Below are 15,265 nucleotides of genomic sequence, written 5' to 3' on the forward strand. Positions count from 1 at the left end.
CATATAATTTAATATTATTATATGGTATTATTATTAGTATTATATTGTATAACATAATATTTTTATCAATATTATATGTATATATAATATATTATTAAAACTGATATAAAAATATTATATTATAAAATGGAGGGTGGGGGCCAGGTAAATGACCTTGGAGGGCCGCATCCGGCCCCCGGGCCTTAGTTTGGGGTACCTTGGTCTAGATGGTGTTTGAAGGTCTCTTTGCTTAGCTACGGCCTTATGAGACCACCTAGATGGCCTCTGAGGGTCCCTTACCTTACCTATGGTTTTATGAAACCATCTAGATGGTCTTTGAGGGTCCCTTTCCTTACCTATGGTTTTATGAAACCATCTAGATGGTCTTCGTGGGTACTTTTCCTTATCTATGGTTTTATGAGATTGTCTAGATGGCCTTTGGGGACCCCTTTCCTTACCTATGGTCTTATGAAACCATCTAGATGGTCTTTGAGGGTCCCTTTCCTTACCTATGGTTTTATGAGATTGTCTAGATGGCCTTTGGGGACCCCTTTCCTTACCTATGGTCATGAAACCATCTAGATGGTTGTTGATGGTCCCTTTCCTTATCTATGGTCTTCTGATGGCCTGACGAGATCATTTAGATGGTCTTTGAGGGTCCCTTTCCTTACCTATGGTTTTATGAGATTGTCTAGATGGCCTTTGGGGAGCCCTTTCCTTACCTATGGTCATGAAACCATCTAGATGGCCTTTGAGGGTCCCTTTCCTTATCTACGGTCTTCTGATGGTCTGACGAGATCATCTATAGTGTTTCCCCTAAAATAAGACAGTGTCTTATATTAATTTTTGCTCCCAAAGATGTGCTAGGTCTTACTTTCAGGGGATGTCTTATTTTTCCATGAAGAATTCACATTTATTGTTGAACAAAAAATATGAACATTTATTATATACTGTACAGTAGTTGTCATCACAAACCAGCATAAACCAGACAAACTGTGAATCCTATCAAGAATTTCTTATTACTACCAATATTTCCATGTACAACACTCTATGGTACATACATTTACTTATCCTGCATGCTCTGGTGTTCTGTTCATTTCCAAACAAGGTCTTGCTAGGTCTTACTTTCAGGGGAGGCCTTATATTTAGTAATTCAGCAAAACCTCTACTAGGTCTTATTTTCTGGGGATGTCTTATTTTAGGGGAAACAGGGTACCTATGGTCTTATGAGATCGTCTAGGTCAGGGGTCCCTAAACTAAGGCCCTCCAAGGTCATTTACCTGGCCACTGTCCTAAACTTTAGACTTAGGGTTGACCTAAGTCTGAAATGACTTGAAGGCACACAAAAACAATCCTTTTTTTACTATTTTATCATAGTCCGGGCCCCCAGCAGTCTGAGGGACTGTGAATCGGCCCTCCACTTAAAAAGTTTGAGGACCCCTGCTCTAGGTTGTAGTGGCAGTCACAACAGGAGAGACAGAATGAGAAACAGAGAGGAGAAGACAGGGAAAGGGCCTGGATTCCACCTGAACATCAGGAAGATCTTTCTCACTGTGAGAGCTGTTCGGCAGTGGAACTCTCTACTCCGGACTGTGGTGGAGGCTCCTTCTTTGGAGGCTTTTAAGCAGAGGCTAGATGGCCATCTGTCAGGGGTGCTTTGAATGAGATTTTCCTGCTGCTTGCAGGGGGTTGGACTGGATGGCCCGTGAGGTCTCTTCCAACTCTACGATTCTATGATTCTATGACTGGGAAAGGGCCAGGGCACATTTCGGGGAAGTCACTACTAGCCCAGGCATGGGCACATGGAGGATGCACAAGGGGTTAGTGTAGGCATGGGTAAGCTTGGGCCCTCCCGGTGTTTTGGACTTCAAGTCCCACAATTCCTAACAGCCTACCGGCTGTGCAGGCATGGGCAAGCTTGGGCCCTCCCGGTGTTAGGAATTGTGGGAGTTGAAGTCCAAAACACAGGGAGGGCCCATGCCTGCAGGAAGACCTTGTGCATCCTCCTCCTCCTCTTCTCTTTCTGCGCCACGGCGTTGCTTCCTCCTTTGCAAAATGCAATGTAATGGAGGGGGGAGCCTGTGAGTTGGGTTGTAAGCCGCAGCCAGATGGTACAACACAAGAGACTTTCTTTCGGGAGCCTGGCCACTTCCCTCTCCCTCCCTTAAGAAGAAAATAAATACATAACATATCAGGGCGGTTGAGACGTGATGGGGGGAGTTGCATCGAAGTTGCTCAGGAGGAGGAGGGAAAGAGGAGGAGGAGGAAAAGTTTTGACTTCTCTTCTGCTGGGAGGAGGCGGCGGAGCCAGCGAGGGATGCTCCAGCTTGCAACAGGCAACAAGCAACAGGCAGTAGCAGCAGCACAGGCAGCACCCTCCTCCTCTTCCTCCTCCGCCTGGCTGAGCCACACGTCCCCCGGAGCCTCGCAGGAGCAACACGTGATGTGTCTCCTTCGGGGGAGAAGCGGCGGATGAGTGGGGAAGGGGTGGCCAGAGGGGGAGAAAAAAGACACAGCCAGGCCTCTCTCTCTGTGTCTGTCTCTCTCTCCAAGCGGGACACCCGCCCAGACCGGCTCCATCGCCTGCCTGCCCGCCCGCCTGCCTCTTCCTCCGAGCAGCGGACGGGAACTTATTGCGGACTTGATGAACTTTGCACATCCATACAAAACGCCATTTTGAATTCGATTCCTATCCCCCCCCCCCCCCGTCCTCCCATCTGGGACAAACTTTGCTCCTCTCTCGTCTCGGATCTCCCTCGATTCCCCCCACTTTTTGGAGAGAGGAAGGGACTCAAGCCGGCCAGCATCACCACCGCCGCCGCCACCTCCAGCGTTTCTTTCTTTTCTTTTTTTTCTTTTCGCCTCAGGATGGCTCGATCCGGAGCAAATCGGACGTAAGTAAAAGCGTGTTGGAGTGTGTGAAGGGCAACGGTGGGACTACACGCAACCCCCTTTTGGGCTCCAAAGTCAAAGCAAAAGGGGGTTTCCTTTGGGAGTGATGGGGAAGGATGAGCAAGTGGAAAGGTACTGTCTGCCTCATCACACTAGAGCAGCCATGGGCAAACTTGGGGCCCTCCAGGTGTTTTGGACTACAACTCCCACAATTCCTAACAGCCGGTAGGCTGTTAGGAATTGTGGGAGTTGTAGTCCAAAACACCTGGAGGGCCCAAGTTTGCCCATGGCTGCACTTTAAATCCGGTTTCTGGCTGAGCTCTTTAAAGGCCCCTCCCGAAAGTGGATTTAAAGTGGATCCAAACTCGAGTGTGATGTGTCACTCACTCACTGTCTGCGTTTCCCCCTCCCTTCCTTATGTTTGCCAAAGTTGGGAAAGTTTGGGAAAAGTTCCTGTGTGGATGTGGAGGATGCTGGCGATGTAACGCAGACTTCCTTTCTCTTCTGCTGCTCCTCCCCCCCCCCCCCCAACTGTCTCCTCTCATGTGTTCCAGAAGCATTCTGTCCTGACGTTTCGCCTGCATCTATAGCAAGCGCCCTCAGAGGTTGTGAGGTGTGTTGGAAACTTAGCAAGGGAGTTTTGTCAAAGGCTTTCATGGCCGGAATCATTGGGGGGGGGGGGACTTCATCACACTAGAGTTTGGATCCACTTTAAATCCACTTTAGGGAGAGGCCTTTAGGCAGCTCAGCCAGACAGGTCCTGGGCCTCACCAAAACCGGATTTAAAGTGGATTCATGCTCTACTGTGATGAGGCAGAGGGTTGCTGTGAGTCTTTCGGGCTGCATGGCCATGTTCCAGAAGCAAGTGAGGTTTCTATATCTGTGGATGGTCCAGAGTAGGAGAAAGAACTCTTGTCTGTTTGAGGCGAGTGTGGATGCTGCAATTGGTCACCTTGATTAGCATTGAATAGCCTCGCAGCTTCAAAGCCTGGCTGCTTCCTGCCTGCAGGAACCCTCTGTTGGGAAGTGGTTTTAAAAAAAATAATCTTTATTAAAGTTTTATCATTACATCTCTGTTGGGAAGTGTTAACTGAAAAGGTCATTGAAACATTGACACCCAGGTCTAGCAAACCCCTCCAACCAAAGCTTCCCCCCGCCCAGGCAGGAAGCAGACAGACCATGAAGCTGAAAGGCTATTTAATGCTAATCACAGTGGCCAATTGAATTTTTTTTATGTTATTGTCTTCTTGATTTTATTGAGATGTTTTAATCTGTGTTTGGTATTAATCGTTGTTGGATCGGGCTTGTCCCTTTGGGGAGATGGAGGCGGGATGTAAAAATAAAATTATTATTATTATAATAATAACATTCCCACTTGTCTCAAACAGACAAGAGTTCTTTCTCCCACCCTGGATAGTTTTGCCTAGTTTTCCAACAGACCTCACAGCCTTTGAGGATGCCTGCCATAGATGTGGGCGAAACGTCAGGAGAGAGTGCTTCTGGGACATGGGCATACAACTCACAGCAACCCAGTGTCTCCTCTCCCTCTTTCTCTCTCTCTCTTTCTCTCCCCCCCCCCCCCCCCCCTTTTGCCTTCTTCTTTCCTTCCGCGTTGCAAACTGTACCAACCAGTTGCCTGCAGCAGGACCTGATGCTCATCCATATTAAACCGTCTGAGCTCAGGAATCCGTCCAGATCATCTCTCTCTCTCCCTCCTTCCCTCCCACTGCAAAGTTTATTTTTAACCAGCCGCTTTGGATGGGCCTGCGAGGAAGGAGCAGCAGCAGCATCTTTTAACCCAATTGGCCCCCGCGCCTTCCTCAAGGACATCCCACTGGCTTCTCTTTTCCTCCCCCCCCCCCCCCCGCACCCCACCCCACCCGCCAAGCGACCATATTTCCCAGTTAGTCGGCTTGTTGAGGTTAGTGAGGATGGGGAGTGTGATGGCGTCCCATCCCTCCTTGCCTCCCCACCCCCCCGGATTGGAAGTGGAACGGCTGACTCAAGGTAGAAAGGAGCGCGGGGGAAGGGAGAAACCACCTCTCTCGCGGGGGGGGGGGGGGTGGTAGTTCTTTTTGCAAACTTTTTCCTGCTCAGGGCGGAGGCTGGAAGTAGGAGCAGCAGCATCCGCGGAGCTCTGTGCGTGTGACGCGCCTCTCGCTTTAAGTCGCACTTTGGTACTTCTCGTTCTCTTTGGCAACCCCCCACCCCTCTCTCTCTTTGCTTCAGCCTCGGGCGGGGAGAAAAGGAGGGAAGGAAAGAAAGAGAGAGAGAAAGAGGGAGGGAGGGGGCCTTTACAAGACCGTGCCTGCCTTGGCTTCTCCTCGCCTTCCTTTTTCCTCCTCGGCCTGCCACGGAGATGCAAGCCGCGTTGGGATAACTTGCTTCGAAGTTGAGTTTTGGAAGGGATGGGGAATGGGAGGGGAGAAACTCCTAGACAGGCCTCATATCCCAGGATTTTATCCCACATTCTCTAGCAGTGTGGACTCATATAACCCATTTTAAAGCAGAAAACTTAGGATCTCTGTTGTGAAGGCTTTCATGGCTGGAATCACTGGGTTGCTGTGAGTTGCATCTGCATCCACACTGTAGAATTAATGCAGTTTGACATCACTTCAACTGCAGTGGCTCAATGCCTGGAATGATTGGAGTTGTATGTGTTGTCCAAGGCTTTCATGGCCAGAATCACAGGGTTGGTGTTTGTTCGGCCCTGTTACAGAGGCATTCTCTTCTGACATTTCACCCACATCTATGGCAGGCATCCTCAGAGGTTGTGAAGTCTGTTGGAAACTAGACAAGTGGGGTTTATATATCTGTGGAAGGGCCAAGTTGGGAGAAAGGACTCTTGTCGGTTGGAGGCAAGTGTGAATGTTGTAATTAATCACCTTGATAAGCATGCAGCTTTAAGGCCTGGCTGATTCCTGCCTGGGGAATCCTTTGTTGGGGAGGTTTATCCCAGATTATTTGGCAGTGTGGACTCATATAATCTGGTTTAAAGCAGAAAACCTGGGATGTGTTTTATTCCAGATTATCTGGCAGTGTGGACTCACTTAATTCGGTTTAAAGCAGAAAACCTGGGATGTGTTTTATCCCAGATTATCTGGCAGTGTGGACTCATATAATCTGGTTTAAAGCAGAAAACCTGGGATGTGGTTTATCCCAGATTATCAGGCAGCGTGGACTCATATAATCTGGTTTAAAGCAAAAAAAATCTGGGACCAGTTTATCCCAGATTATCTGGCACAGTACGGACTCATATAATCCAGTTTAGAGCAAAAACCTGGGATGTGTTTATCCCAGATTATTTGGCCGTGCAGACTCATATAATCCAGTTTAGAGCAAAAACCTGGGATGTGTTTATCCCAGATTATTTGGCCGTGCAGACTCGTATCACCCAGTTAAAAACAGAAAACGTGGGATCTTTGGGCCCTTCCACACAGCCCTATAACCCGGAATATCAAGGCAGAAAATCCCACAATATCTGTTTTGAACTGAGTTATCTGAGTCCACACTCAGATAATGTGGGATTTTCTGCCTTGATATTCTGGGATATAGGGCTGTGTGGAAGGGTCCTGTGTATCAAGATTATCTGGCAGTGCAGATTCATATAATCCAGTTTAGAGCAGAGAACCTGGGATCTGTTTATCCCAGATTATCTGGCAGTGCAGACTCATATAATCTGGTTTAAAGCAGAAAACCTGGGATCCGATCCTGGAATATAGGGCCTGTCTGGAAGGCCCCCTCGTTTCCAGGCTTGTGTCACAAGTGTCTGCGTGTGTGTTGGTAGGTTTAGAGAAGGAAACGCGCACAACGCATCATCACGAGGGCAGGAAAAGGAGCTGAAAAAACTTGTCCTCAACTTCTTTACTGGTCCAGCTCTTTTCTTCCCTCCCTCCCCCCAAGTGACATCCTCGCCTTCTTTTAATACCCCCTTATGATTCTTCAAATCCTCTTCTCCTCCCTTTATTGCTACGCCTCAAACTTTCTGGCCAAACTCTCTTTTTCCTCCTCCTCCTCCGCGCTTGGTGTTGATGTGTGCAGACTAGTCGGGACTCGTTTCTTAGGAAACTGCGACCTTAATCGTTGCTAAGAGGCGAAGAGACAGAGAGAGGCTGCCTCTCCCTGCTTGGATGGCAGGTCCCCTTGCTCCCCCCACTTTTGACCTCTTCTTGGTCAAAGGAAAACGGGGATGGAGTTCCTCTTCTTCTTCTTCCCCCCTTCTCCTGCCCCAAGTTTGTCTCTTCTTCCGCTAAGCAACAACATGGAGCTCAGGGTGGGTTTCCTCGTGCTGATGTTGCAAAAATAAAAAGTTTTCTTCAGGCTGGGGAAGTTGGTCAAACTTGTCAAACTGGGAAGAGGAAGAAACTTGTGGCTGGGATGCCATGAGTGTTCCGGACTGTATGGCCATGTTCCAGAAGCATTTTCTCCTGACGTTTCACCCACATCTATGGCAAGCATCCTTAGTGGTATTGAGGGATGTTGAAAACTAGGCAAGTGGGGTTTCTATATCTGTGGAAGAACTCTGCCTGTTTGAGGCAAGCATGAATGTTGCAACTGGCCACCTTGGTTAGCATTGAATAGCTTTGCAGCTTCAAGGTCTGACTGCTTACTGCCTAGGGAAATCCTTTGTTGGGAGGTGTTTGTTGCACAACTGCAAGTTGTTGTTGTTGGAGGAAACATAATTGATTTATGTCAGGAATTCCTTTGTTTTCAAAGTGTTGTTCTTTATTCACTGTCCTGATTTTAGAGCAGTGGTTCTCAATCTGGGGTCCCCGGATGTTTTGGCCTTCCAACTCCCCAAAATCTTAACAGCTGGTAAACTGGCTGGGATTTCTGGAAGTTGTAGGCTATAACACCTGGGGACACCTGAGTTTTTTAAAATACTGGTAGTTAAATTAGGATAGTAAATAAAGAACACCACTGGGGCTCTTCCACACAGCCATATAACCCAGAATATCAAGGCAGGAAATCTGCTTTGAATTGGGTTATCGCAGTCCATGTTGACATATATTCTAGTTCAAAGCAGGTAATGTGAGATTTCCTGCCTCAATATTCTGGGTTACATGGTTGTGTGGAAGGGCCTGCAGAAATTCCAGACATGAATCAATCAGGGCCAGCTAACACCTCCTTGCAAAGAATTCCCCCAGGCAGTAAGCAGCTAGATCTTGAAGCTGCAGTGCTATTCAATGCTAATCAAGGTGGCCAATTGCAACATTCACACAGACAAGAGTTCTTTCTCCCACCCTGAACTATGCACAGCTATATAAACCCCACTTGCATAGTTTCCAACAGACCTCACAGCCTCTGAGGATGCTGCCATATATGCAGGCTAAACGTTAGGAGGAAATGCTTCTGGAACATGGCCACACAGCCTAGAAAACTCACAGCAACCCAGTGATTCTGGCCCTGAAAGTCTTCTGACAACACAGCACTATTTGACTCCCAGGATTCCCTAGCATTGAGCTATGGCAGTTGAAGTGGTGCCAAACTACAGGGTGTTTGAAAAAGAACTCCCTAGTTTTAAGTGTAAATAAATGGTGACTAGGGATACATGCTAAATGCACCCAATGCTTTGTAATCTTGGAATTTGTAGTTTGGTGGGGCACCAGAATTCCGTGCAGGCGGAAATGCTTCTGCAACATGGCCATACAGCCCGGAAAACTCAAAGCAACCCAGTAATTCTGGCCATGAAAGACTTTGATAACACATTAAATTAAACTTGTGGCTGCTTCCTGGGATGAAAGGGGAAAAGGAGAAGAGCCGAAGGGGGGAAACTGGTTGCTCACTAGTTGCTCACTCGCAGCCCCATCACCCCCCCTTCCTCCTCCTCCTCCAACAACAACTTGCAGTTGTGCAACAGGCAGCAGGCATCTCGTTGCCGGGCAGAGTTAGAGAGGAGGCAGGCGAGTTGGGGATGCTGAAAAACTTTCTTTCTCTCTCAGAGGGAGGAGCTGCAGAGGATGGCGGAGGTGGATTGAACTTTGTCATGTCAGTTTGATCAGTTTGCTCAGGCTCCGCTCTTTCTCTCTCCCCCCCCCCCCCACCTCTTTCCCTTCCCTTCTGCGCTTGCTCCCTTCCTTCCTTTCCCTCCCCCTTCCCTTCCCTCTACCTCTGAGTTACACTATCTCTCCCTCTCCCCCCCTCTCTCTGGGAGTTGCTCTGCAATGCATCCTTGATAGGTTATAAAAGGGGAGGGCCAGCCTTTTCGCCTGCCTCAGCAGTTTGTCCTCTGTTGCTCCTTTCCTGGTGAGGGATAGAAGAAGGAGAGAGACTTAGATCCGGATGAGCAGTTCGCATTCCAGGGCGAAATTCAACACGGCTTCAGAGCCTCGCAATTCCAGGGGTTGTCTTTGGAAGGAAGGGGAGATCTGCTTTTTAAAAAGCTGTCAAGTTGTCTGTTGTGTCCCTTGCTGTGTGACATGATTGAGATGAGACAGCCAGCGTTTGGACTCCCCCCCCCCCCCCTTCTGTGTATGTCTAAGGCAAGCATGGGCAAACCTCAATCCTCCAGGTGTTTTGGATTTCAACTCCAACAATTCCTAATACCTCCCAGCAATGGATTCCCCCAGGCAGGAAGCAGCCAGGCTTTGAAGCTGCAAGGCTTTTGAATGCCAATCAAGGTGATCAGTTGCAACATTCACACTTGTCTCAAACAGACAAGAGTTCTTTCTCCGAACCTGGACTTTCCACAGATATATAAACCCCACTTGCCTAGTTTCCAACAGACCTTATAACCTATGAAGATGCCTGCCATAGATGCAGGCAAAATGTCAGGAGAAAATGCTTCTGGAACATGGCCATACAGCCTGGAAAACTCATAGACACCCAGCTGGTAGGCTGGTAGGAATTGTGGGATTTAGAGTCCAAAACACCTGGAGGGCTGAAGTTTGCCCATGCCTGGTCTAAGGAAATGATTGGAGGTATGTTTTCTTGCCTAGTGTGACGCTCCTGCCTAGTGTCATTCATCCTCAGCACAAAGTGAGTTGAAGTGGTGTATTAGTCTCCTAACTCCAACTTTGCGTAGGCCTTCTCTTCAAGATCAGACCAATTGTGGTTACTGAAGTTGTTTGCCAGCCCATAGGTGGACGAAAACAAAAAGCAAAATATTTTTTGGGGTTTAAAAGGACAACAGATTTCCACTTGTTCTTCCCCATCTACTTTAGTGCCTTACTAATAAAGTTGTCTTCTCAGTCATTCCAATAACACTGAGGTCAGTCTGCAAAGAGTGCTCCATTTAGTGGGTTGTTGTATACCCATGTTCCAGGAGCATTCTCTCTTGAAGTTTCACCCACATCTATGGCAGGCATTCTCAGAGGTTGTCATGTCTGAGAATGGGGTTTATATATCTGTGCAATAATGTCCAGGGTGGGAGAAATAACACTTGTGTATTTGAATGTTGAAATTTGGCAAGCTTGATAAGCATTGAAAAGCCTTGCAACTTCAAAGCCTGGCTGCTTCCTGCCTGGGGGCATCTGGGACGTGTTAATTGGCCCTGATTGTTTCAGTCAGGGATGCTTTGAATGCAGTTTTCCTGCTTCTTGGCAGGGGGTCGGACTAGATGGCCCACGAGGTCTCTTCCAACCTTTTTTTGATTTTTATGATTTTTTTTATATTTATGATTTTTATGATTCTATGGTAGTTGATGCATTAGATCAGGGCTTCTTAAACTGCGAGTCCCCAAACATAAATAGAGTCCCCTTAGCTCAATGTTGGGATCCTGAAATATTTTTCTGAACATCACCTAGTTGCAGTTTTAGACATTTACATGAATCTGTGCAGTGTATAGAATGGACTCTGCAGAAGATGCTTCAGCTGCACTTAATAAGAAAGAAAATCAGCCTGTTTAGCATGCCTTGCAAATGCTGGTTTGTTATCAGTAAATGTTTGGTTTTTGTACCTGTTTTATATACCTATATACCTGGAGCCACGAAAACATTTCTCGGGGCAGAAGGGTTCCCAAGTGGAAAACTTTAAGAAGCTCTGTAGTAGATAAACCCGTTGATAGGATATGAGAAGGGTTGACAAAACTTGCCAGTGTGCCCTTTACAGAGCTGAATGCTGCTTTTGAGCACACATGCTAGAGAGAAGGATATGCCAGTGACTCATGATCACACCAGCCATATTTGTTTTAGGGCTCTGTTTTTTCCCTTTGAGGGCTTAGAGGTGTAGCCCTCGCTTGATGTGTCTGCATAATGCCCATTAGCATCAGCGGGTGTTATGTACATCCCTTGGAGAATAGACCCCTTTGTGTGTTAGGAACTCAGAAACAGCATGGCTCCATCATCCAATCAATCAAGTTACCACAACACTTCTTTTCGCCCTTCACTTAAGACACACCTAATGGTTTTACTTGTTTCAGCGCAATCACCCAGAAGCTGATGTCTCTGTCTCACAGTAATCCCAACCATATCCAAATGTAACTTTATAAACTGTCACTAAAAGTGTAGGGTCTAGCTGTGCTTAGAAAAGTAATGTGCAGTATTTTAGTTGGTTGCAGTTTTTCATAGTCTTTGAAATTATTAAAGGCCTGCTTTTAAATTCAGTTTATAATTTTAATTTAATGCCAACTTTTCATAATCAGGAAGATCTTAAAGTCTGATAATGTATAAAGATGGTACTGGTTCAATATGGCTGAACTTAAATGCAATTGGGCTTTTATTTTTTATTTATACAGTACAGGTGGTACATAGTGTACATCCGTCTCTGCATCAAATCAGTTGTTTTGCTTTTTGAGGGTCAAGAGTTTGAAACAAAATTACAGGTGTGAAAACTGGAAATTTTTAATCTTTGGTTAATGTGGTTGGGCCTACAGACAGATGGTATTTTTTTTTAAATCTACCCCATAGGTTTTATGAATCACCCTCACTTTCTTCCTATATTTAGATTTTTTCCCCTCTTATTAGTGAAGTTTATTTATTTGAGAAATACGTGTTTGTGTTCCTTTCTTCCTCTAGCAGTAGTAGATTTTAGGCAGTCTTGTCTAGCTAGTCAAAACTGGTTATCATTGCTGGATCACTGAGGTTATACTTGTTATCCCTTGCGAAAGTAGGTGGTGTGTAGAAGGTCATAGGATAAGTGTTGCTAAGCAGCTAAACAGAAGGATGCTAAAATTAACCCAAGTGCATCTATCAGGGATTCATTCTCTGGTTCCATTCCTTGGGTAAATAACATGAAATTACATTTGTTCTTAATTAAAAGTTGGACATATCTAACTTTCAGTTCAGACAAAACAAAAACCTAGTGTTTCATGTCTTGTATTTGGAAATACGATTAGGGATTTTGAATTTGGGATAAACTCCTGTTGCTGAGTGTCCTGAAAATAATGACACAACATATTGTTTCAATCTATGTCTTTATAAAGCGGTATATATTAGAGTACTAACGATGCTGTGAGTGTAATAATATTAATATTTTCCTGAGTTCGCTGAAAATTACTCATTACTCCTAAATCTAAGATTAAAACTTACTTATGAATGGCTTGCCTACAAATTAGTAGGGTAGTATTTCTTTTAAATATAAATACAGATTTTTTTATCATGTCAGAAGAAGTGTGAGAGAATTGGCTGTCTACAGAGATGTTGCCCAGGGGATGCCCTTATGTGTTACCATCCTGCTTGGAGGCTTTTTTTAATGTTGCTCAAGCTAGAACTGACAAACGTGAGCTCACCCTGTCTTGCAGATTTGAACCGGCAACCTTCAGGTAGCAACCCAACCTTTAGGTCAGCAGTCCAGCAGGCTCAAGGGTTTAACCCATTGCACCACTGCGGCTCCCATATAAATATATATGAATGGCGACAACCTATCAAAAAAATTATATGCGTACACTTGTCTCCAGTTTAGGATTTATAGAAGGTTTACACTAAATGTGGTGTAAACCTTAGCCAAGAAAATCCTTAATTTTTGTTTGTCTCTCCCTTTGAGCCCCTCCAAGCACTGACCTGTGTAGTGAATTCAAACACAGATTGGATATAATGTTTTTCATTCAAACAGCAGTAAGATATGTGAGGACACAATAATATTAAGAGTTTTCATAGAGTCATGATGTGAACTTTTACTGGCATTCTCAAAGGTTTTGCCTTTTGCCTCAAGTTGTTTTGTATTTGCTGAATGGTGGTATTGTACCACGTGAATAATAATTACATCTTGGAAAACTTACTTTTGGGACAAATGACAGCTAGGATGCTCACAGGGATTCTGGGAATTACAGCTCAAGAAAGTAACTTTTCCAAGTATTGACAGAGTTTGATTTTTAAACTGGGTATTATATACAATTGATGCACGCTTTCTCATAATAATTTGTATTATCTTTTTCTCTTTACAGATATAAAGTACATTTTCGAAGAACAACCTAAAGTTTAGAAAGGGGTAGGAACTGCTTTATATTTTCTATTTATCTTGCTCCACTAAATATCCTTATTTATAATGTTGGGTAAGCCAAAACCAAGCAATGACAGTATCTAATTTACAGTTTATATGTGGAATTTATGAATGATTTTGGTTTTCAATGATGTAATGGAGGCTTGTCATGCATTTTATGGGTCACTTAAGACTACTACAGTATTTTTCAAATCCTACACTATCTAGTTTTCATGGCTTTGGCCTGAACACTAAAAACTTGCAGTAAAATATATAATGAAGATTAAAAAACAGTTGCCAGAGGTGTAAATTCTCTATATCAAGGTACAAAGGTGTTTTCAATGTCCAATAAGAAAAGAATTACCTTTACTGGGATCTTCACTTTGCAAAGGTTGCTGTTTTCTACCAATTATTGTTACATAAAGTGTGGCTTAGATTTAAAAAAGAAAATATAATTCTCTGCTTGTAGGTAATATTTAGTCTTACCTATGCATCATCTAAGCATCATCTTAGCTTCACAAATATCCATGTTGAGGCAATTTGGGTTGAGACACAGTGATGTATCTGAGATGAATTACCGTTTAATCTCAAAAGGGAATAATATGGATTTTCTGTACTAAACCTTCTGTCAAAGGGGTCACCAAAGACCATCAGAAACCACGTATTTCTAGTGGTCTTAGGAACCCCTTTGACAGAGAAGGCTGAAGATCTCTCCACCTGTCCTGCTCTTCCTTTTTGGAAACAGATGGCCACCACCAGTATTCAAAGTTGGTCATATTGGCTATTTATGCCAAGTTTGGTCTAGATCCATCATTGTTTGAGTCCACATTGCTCTCTGGATGTAAGAAAACCACAACTCCAAAACTCAAGGTCAATGCCCACCAAACTCTTCCAGTATTTTCTGTTGATCATGGGAGTTCTGTGTACGAATTTTCGTGCGGGTCCATTGTAGTCTGGGTTCAAAATGCTCTTTGATTAAAAATGCTCCCAGCAACTACAACTCCCAAATGACAAAATGAATGCCCCCCCAACCCTACCAGTATTCAAATATGGATATTTGTGCCAAATTTGGTCCAGTGAATGAAAATACATGTTGCATATGAGATATTTACATTACGATTCATAACAGTAGCAAAATTACAGTTATGAAGTACAGTAGCAACGAAAAAAAATTCTATGGTTGGGAGTCACCACAACATGAGGAACTGTATTAAGGGGTCGTGGCACTGGGAAGATTGAGAACCACTGAACTAAACCCTGTGTGCTATCCACTGCACCATTGTGACTACTTTTACCCATTATAATGTTGACTTTTGGTGGGCTTTATGCACAGTCAGTTTCTGGTTGAGAGTGTGGCATTTGTTTTAGAATAATCACCAGAGTCATGGTATGAGTGATATTATTGTTGTCATTCTACTTTGGTGAATGGTGTGTTACCAGGCCTTCACTGTGGTGTTTTAAAAAACTTTAAACTCTTTTCTTGTTTTGTGGTCCATATTCAAAATATTTGTGTGGAGGTAGAGTATGAGAGGATGCTGTTCTGTAGGATATGAAAGAACTTCCAGAATTAGGAAAGATTGCCGTCTTGTGATGGGGGAAATAAAGTAGACTTGCCCTTAGTGTGGTTGAGTCATTTGTAAGAAATGAGCAATACATTGGAACTGTACTGCTTTGAATAGCTGAAAAGGTTGGAAACATTATTATTTATTATCAGAACCTTCCAAGAAGCATTGGCATTAGTTATGGGAATGGATTACTGGCCATGGCTAAATGTGGTTTGAATCTTGGGGTTCTGTAACAAAGAACATCCATTCTGTGTGATGGAACATTATTAAAAATAAAGGATATTGAAATGATAAGAATTTGGTTCAGTATACCTTATCAATAGCATTTCATCTTAAATCTCATTCTAGTTCCTGATTTATTTATTTATTTTAGTGGCGGGAGCGACTTGAGAAACTGCAAGTCGCTTCTGGTGTGAAAGAATTGGCTGTCTGCAAGGACATTGCCCAGGGGACGGCCGAATGTTTGATATTTT

At 44.5% G+C, this 15,265-nt stretch overlaps 1 protein-coding gene across 5 annotated transcripts in view; it reads left to right on the plus strand.

Annotated features, from left to right (window-relative positions):
• Positions 1-2,257: 2,257 nt before the first annotated feature.
• Positions 2,258-15,265, plus strand: part of rreb1 (ras responsive element binding protein 1) — a 183,533-nt gene continuing 170,525 nt past the window's right edge. For 2 of the 5 annotated variants that reach the window (XM_008117950.3, XM_008117953.3), the window contains exons 1-2: positions 2,258-2,873; positions 13,193-13,236. The gene's annotated coding sequence lies outside the window, so the exon portion shown is untranslated. Of the gene's footprint in view, positions 2,874-4,743; positions 4,879-13,192; positions 13,237-15,265 lie in introns of those variants that run through there. The other 3 variants (XM_008117960.3, XM_008117951.3, XM_008117956.3) reach the window with 3 other exon arrangements.

Source organism: Anolis carolinensis, chromosome 4 (assembly GCF_035594765.1).
Source record: "Anolis carolinensis isolate JA03-04 chromosome 4, rAnoCar3.1.pri, whole genome shotgun sequence".
Taxonomy (NCBI): domain Eukaryota; kingdom Metazoa; phylum Chordata; class Lepidosauria; order Squamata; family Dactyloidae; genus Anolis; species Anolis carolinensis.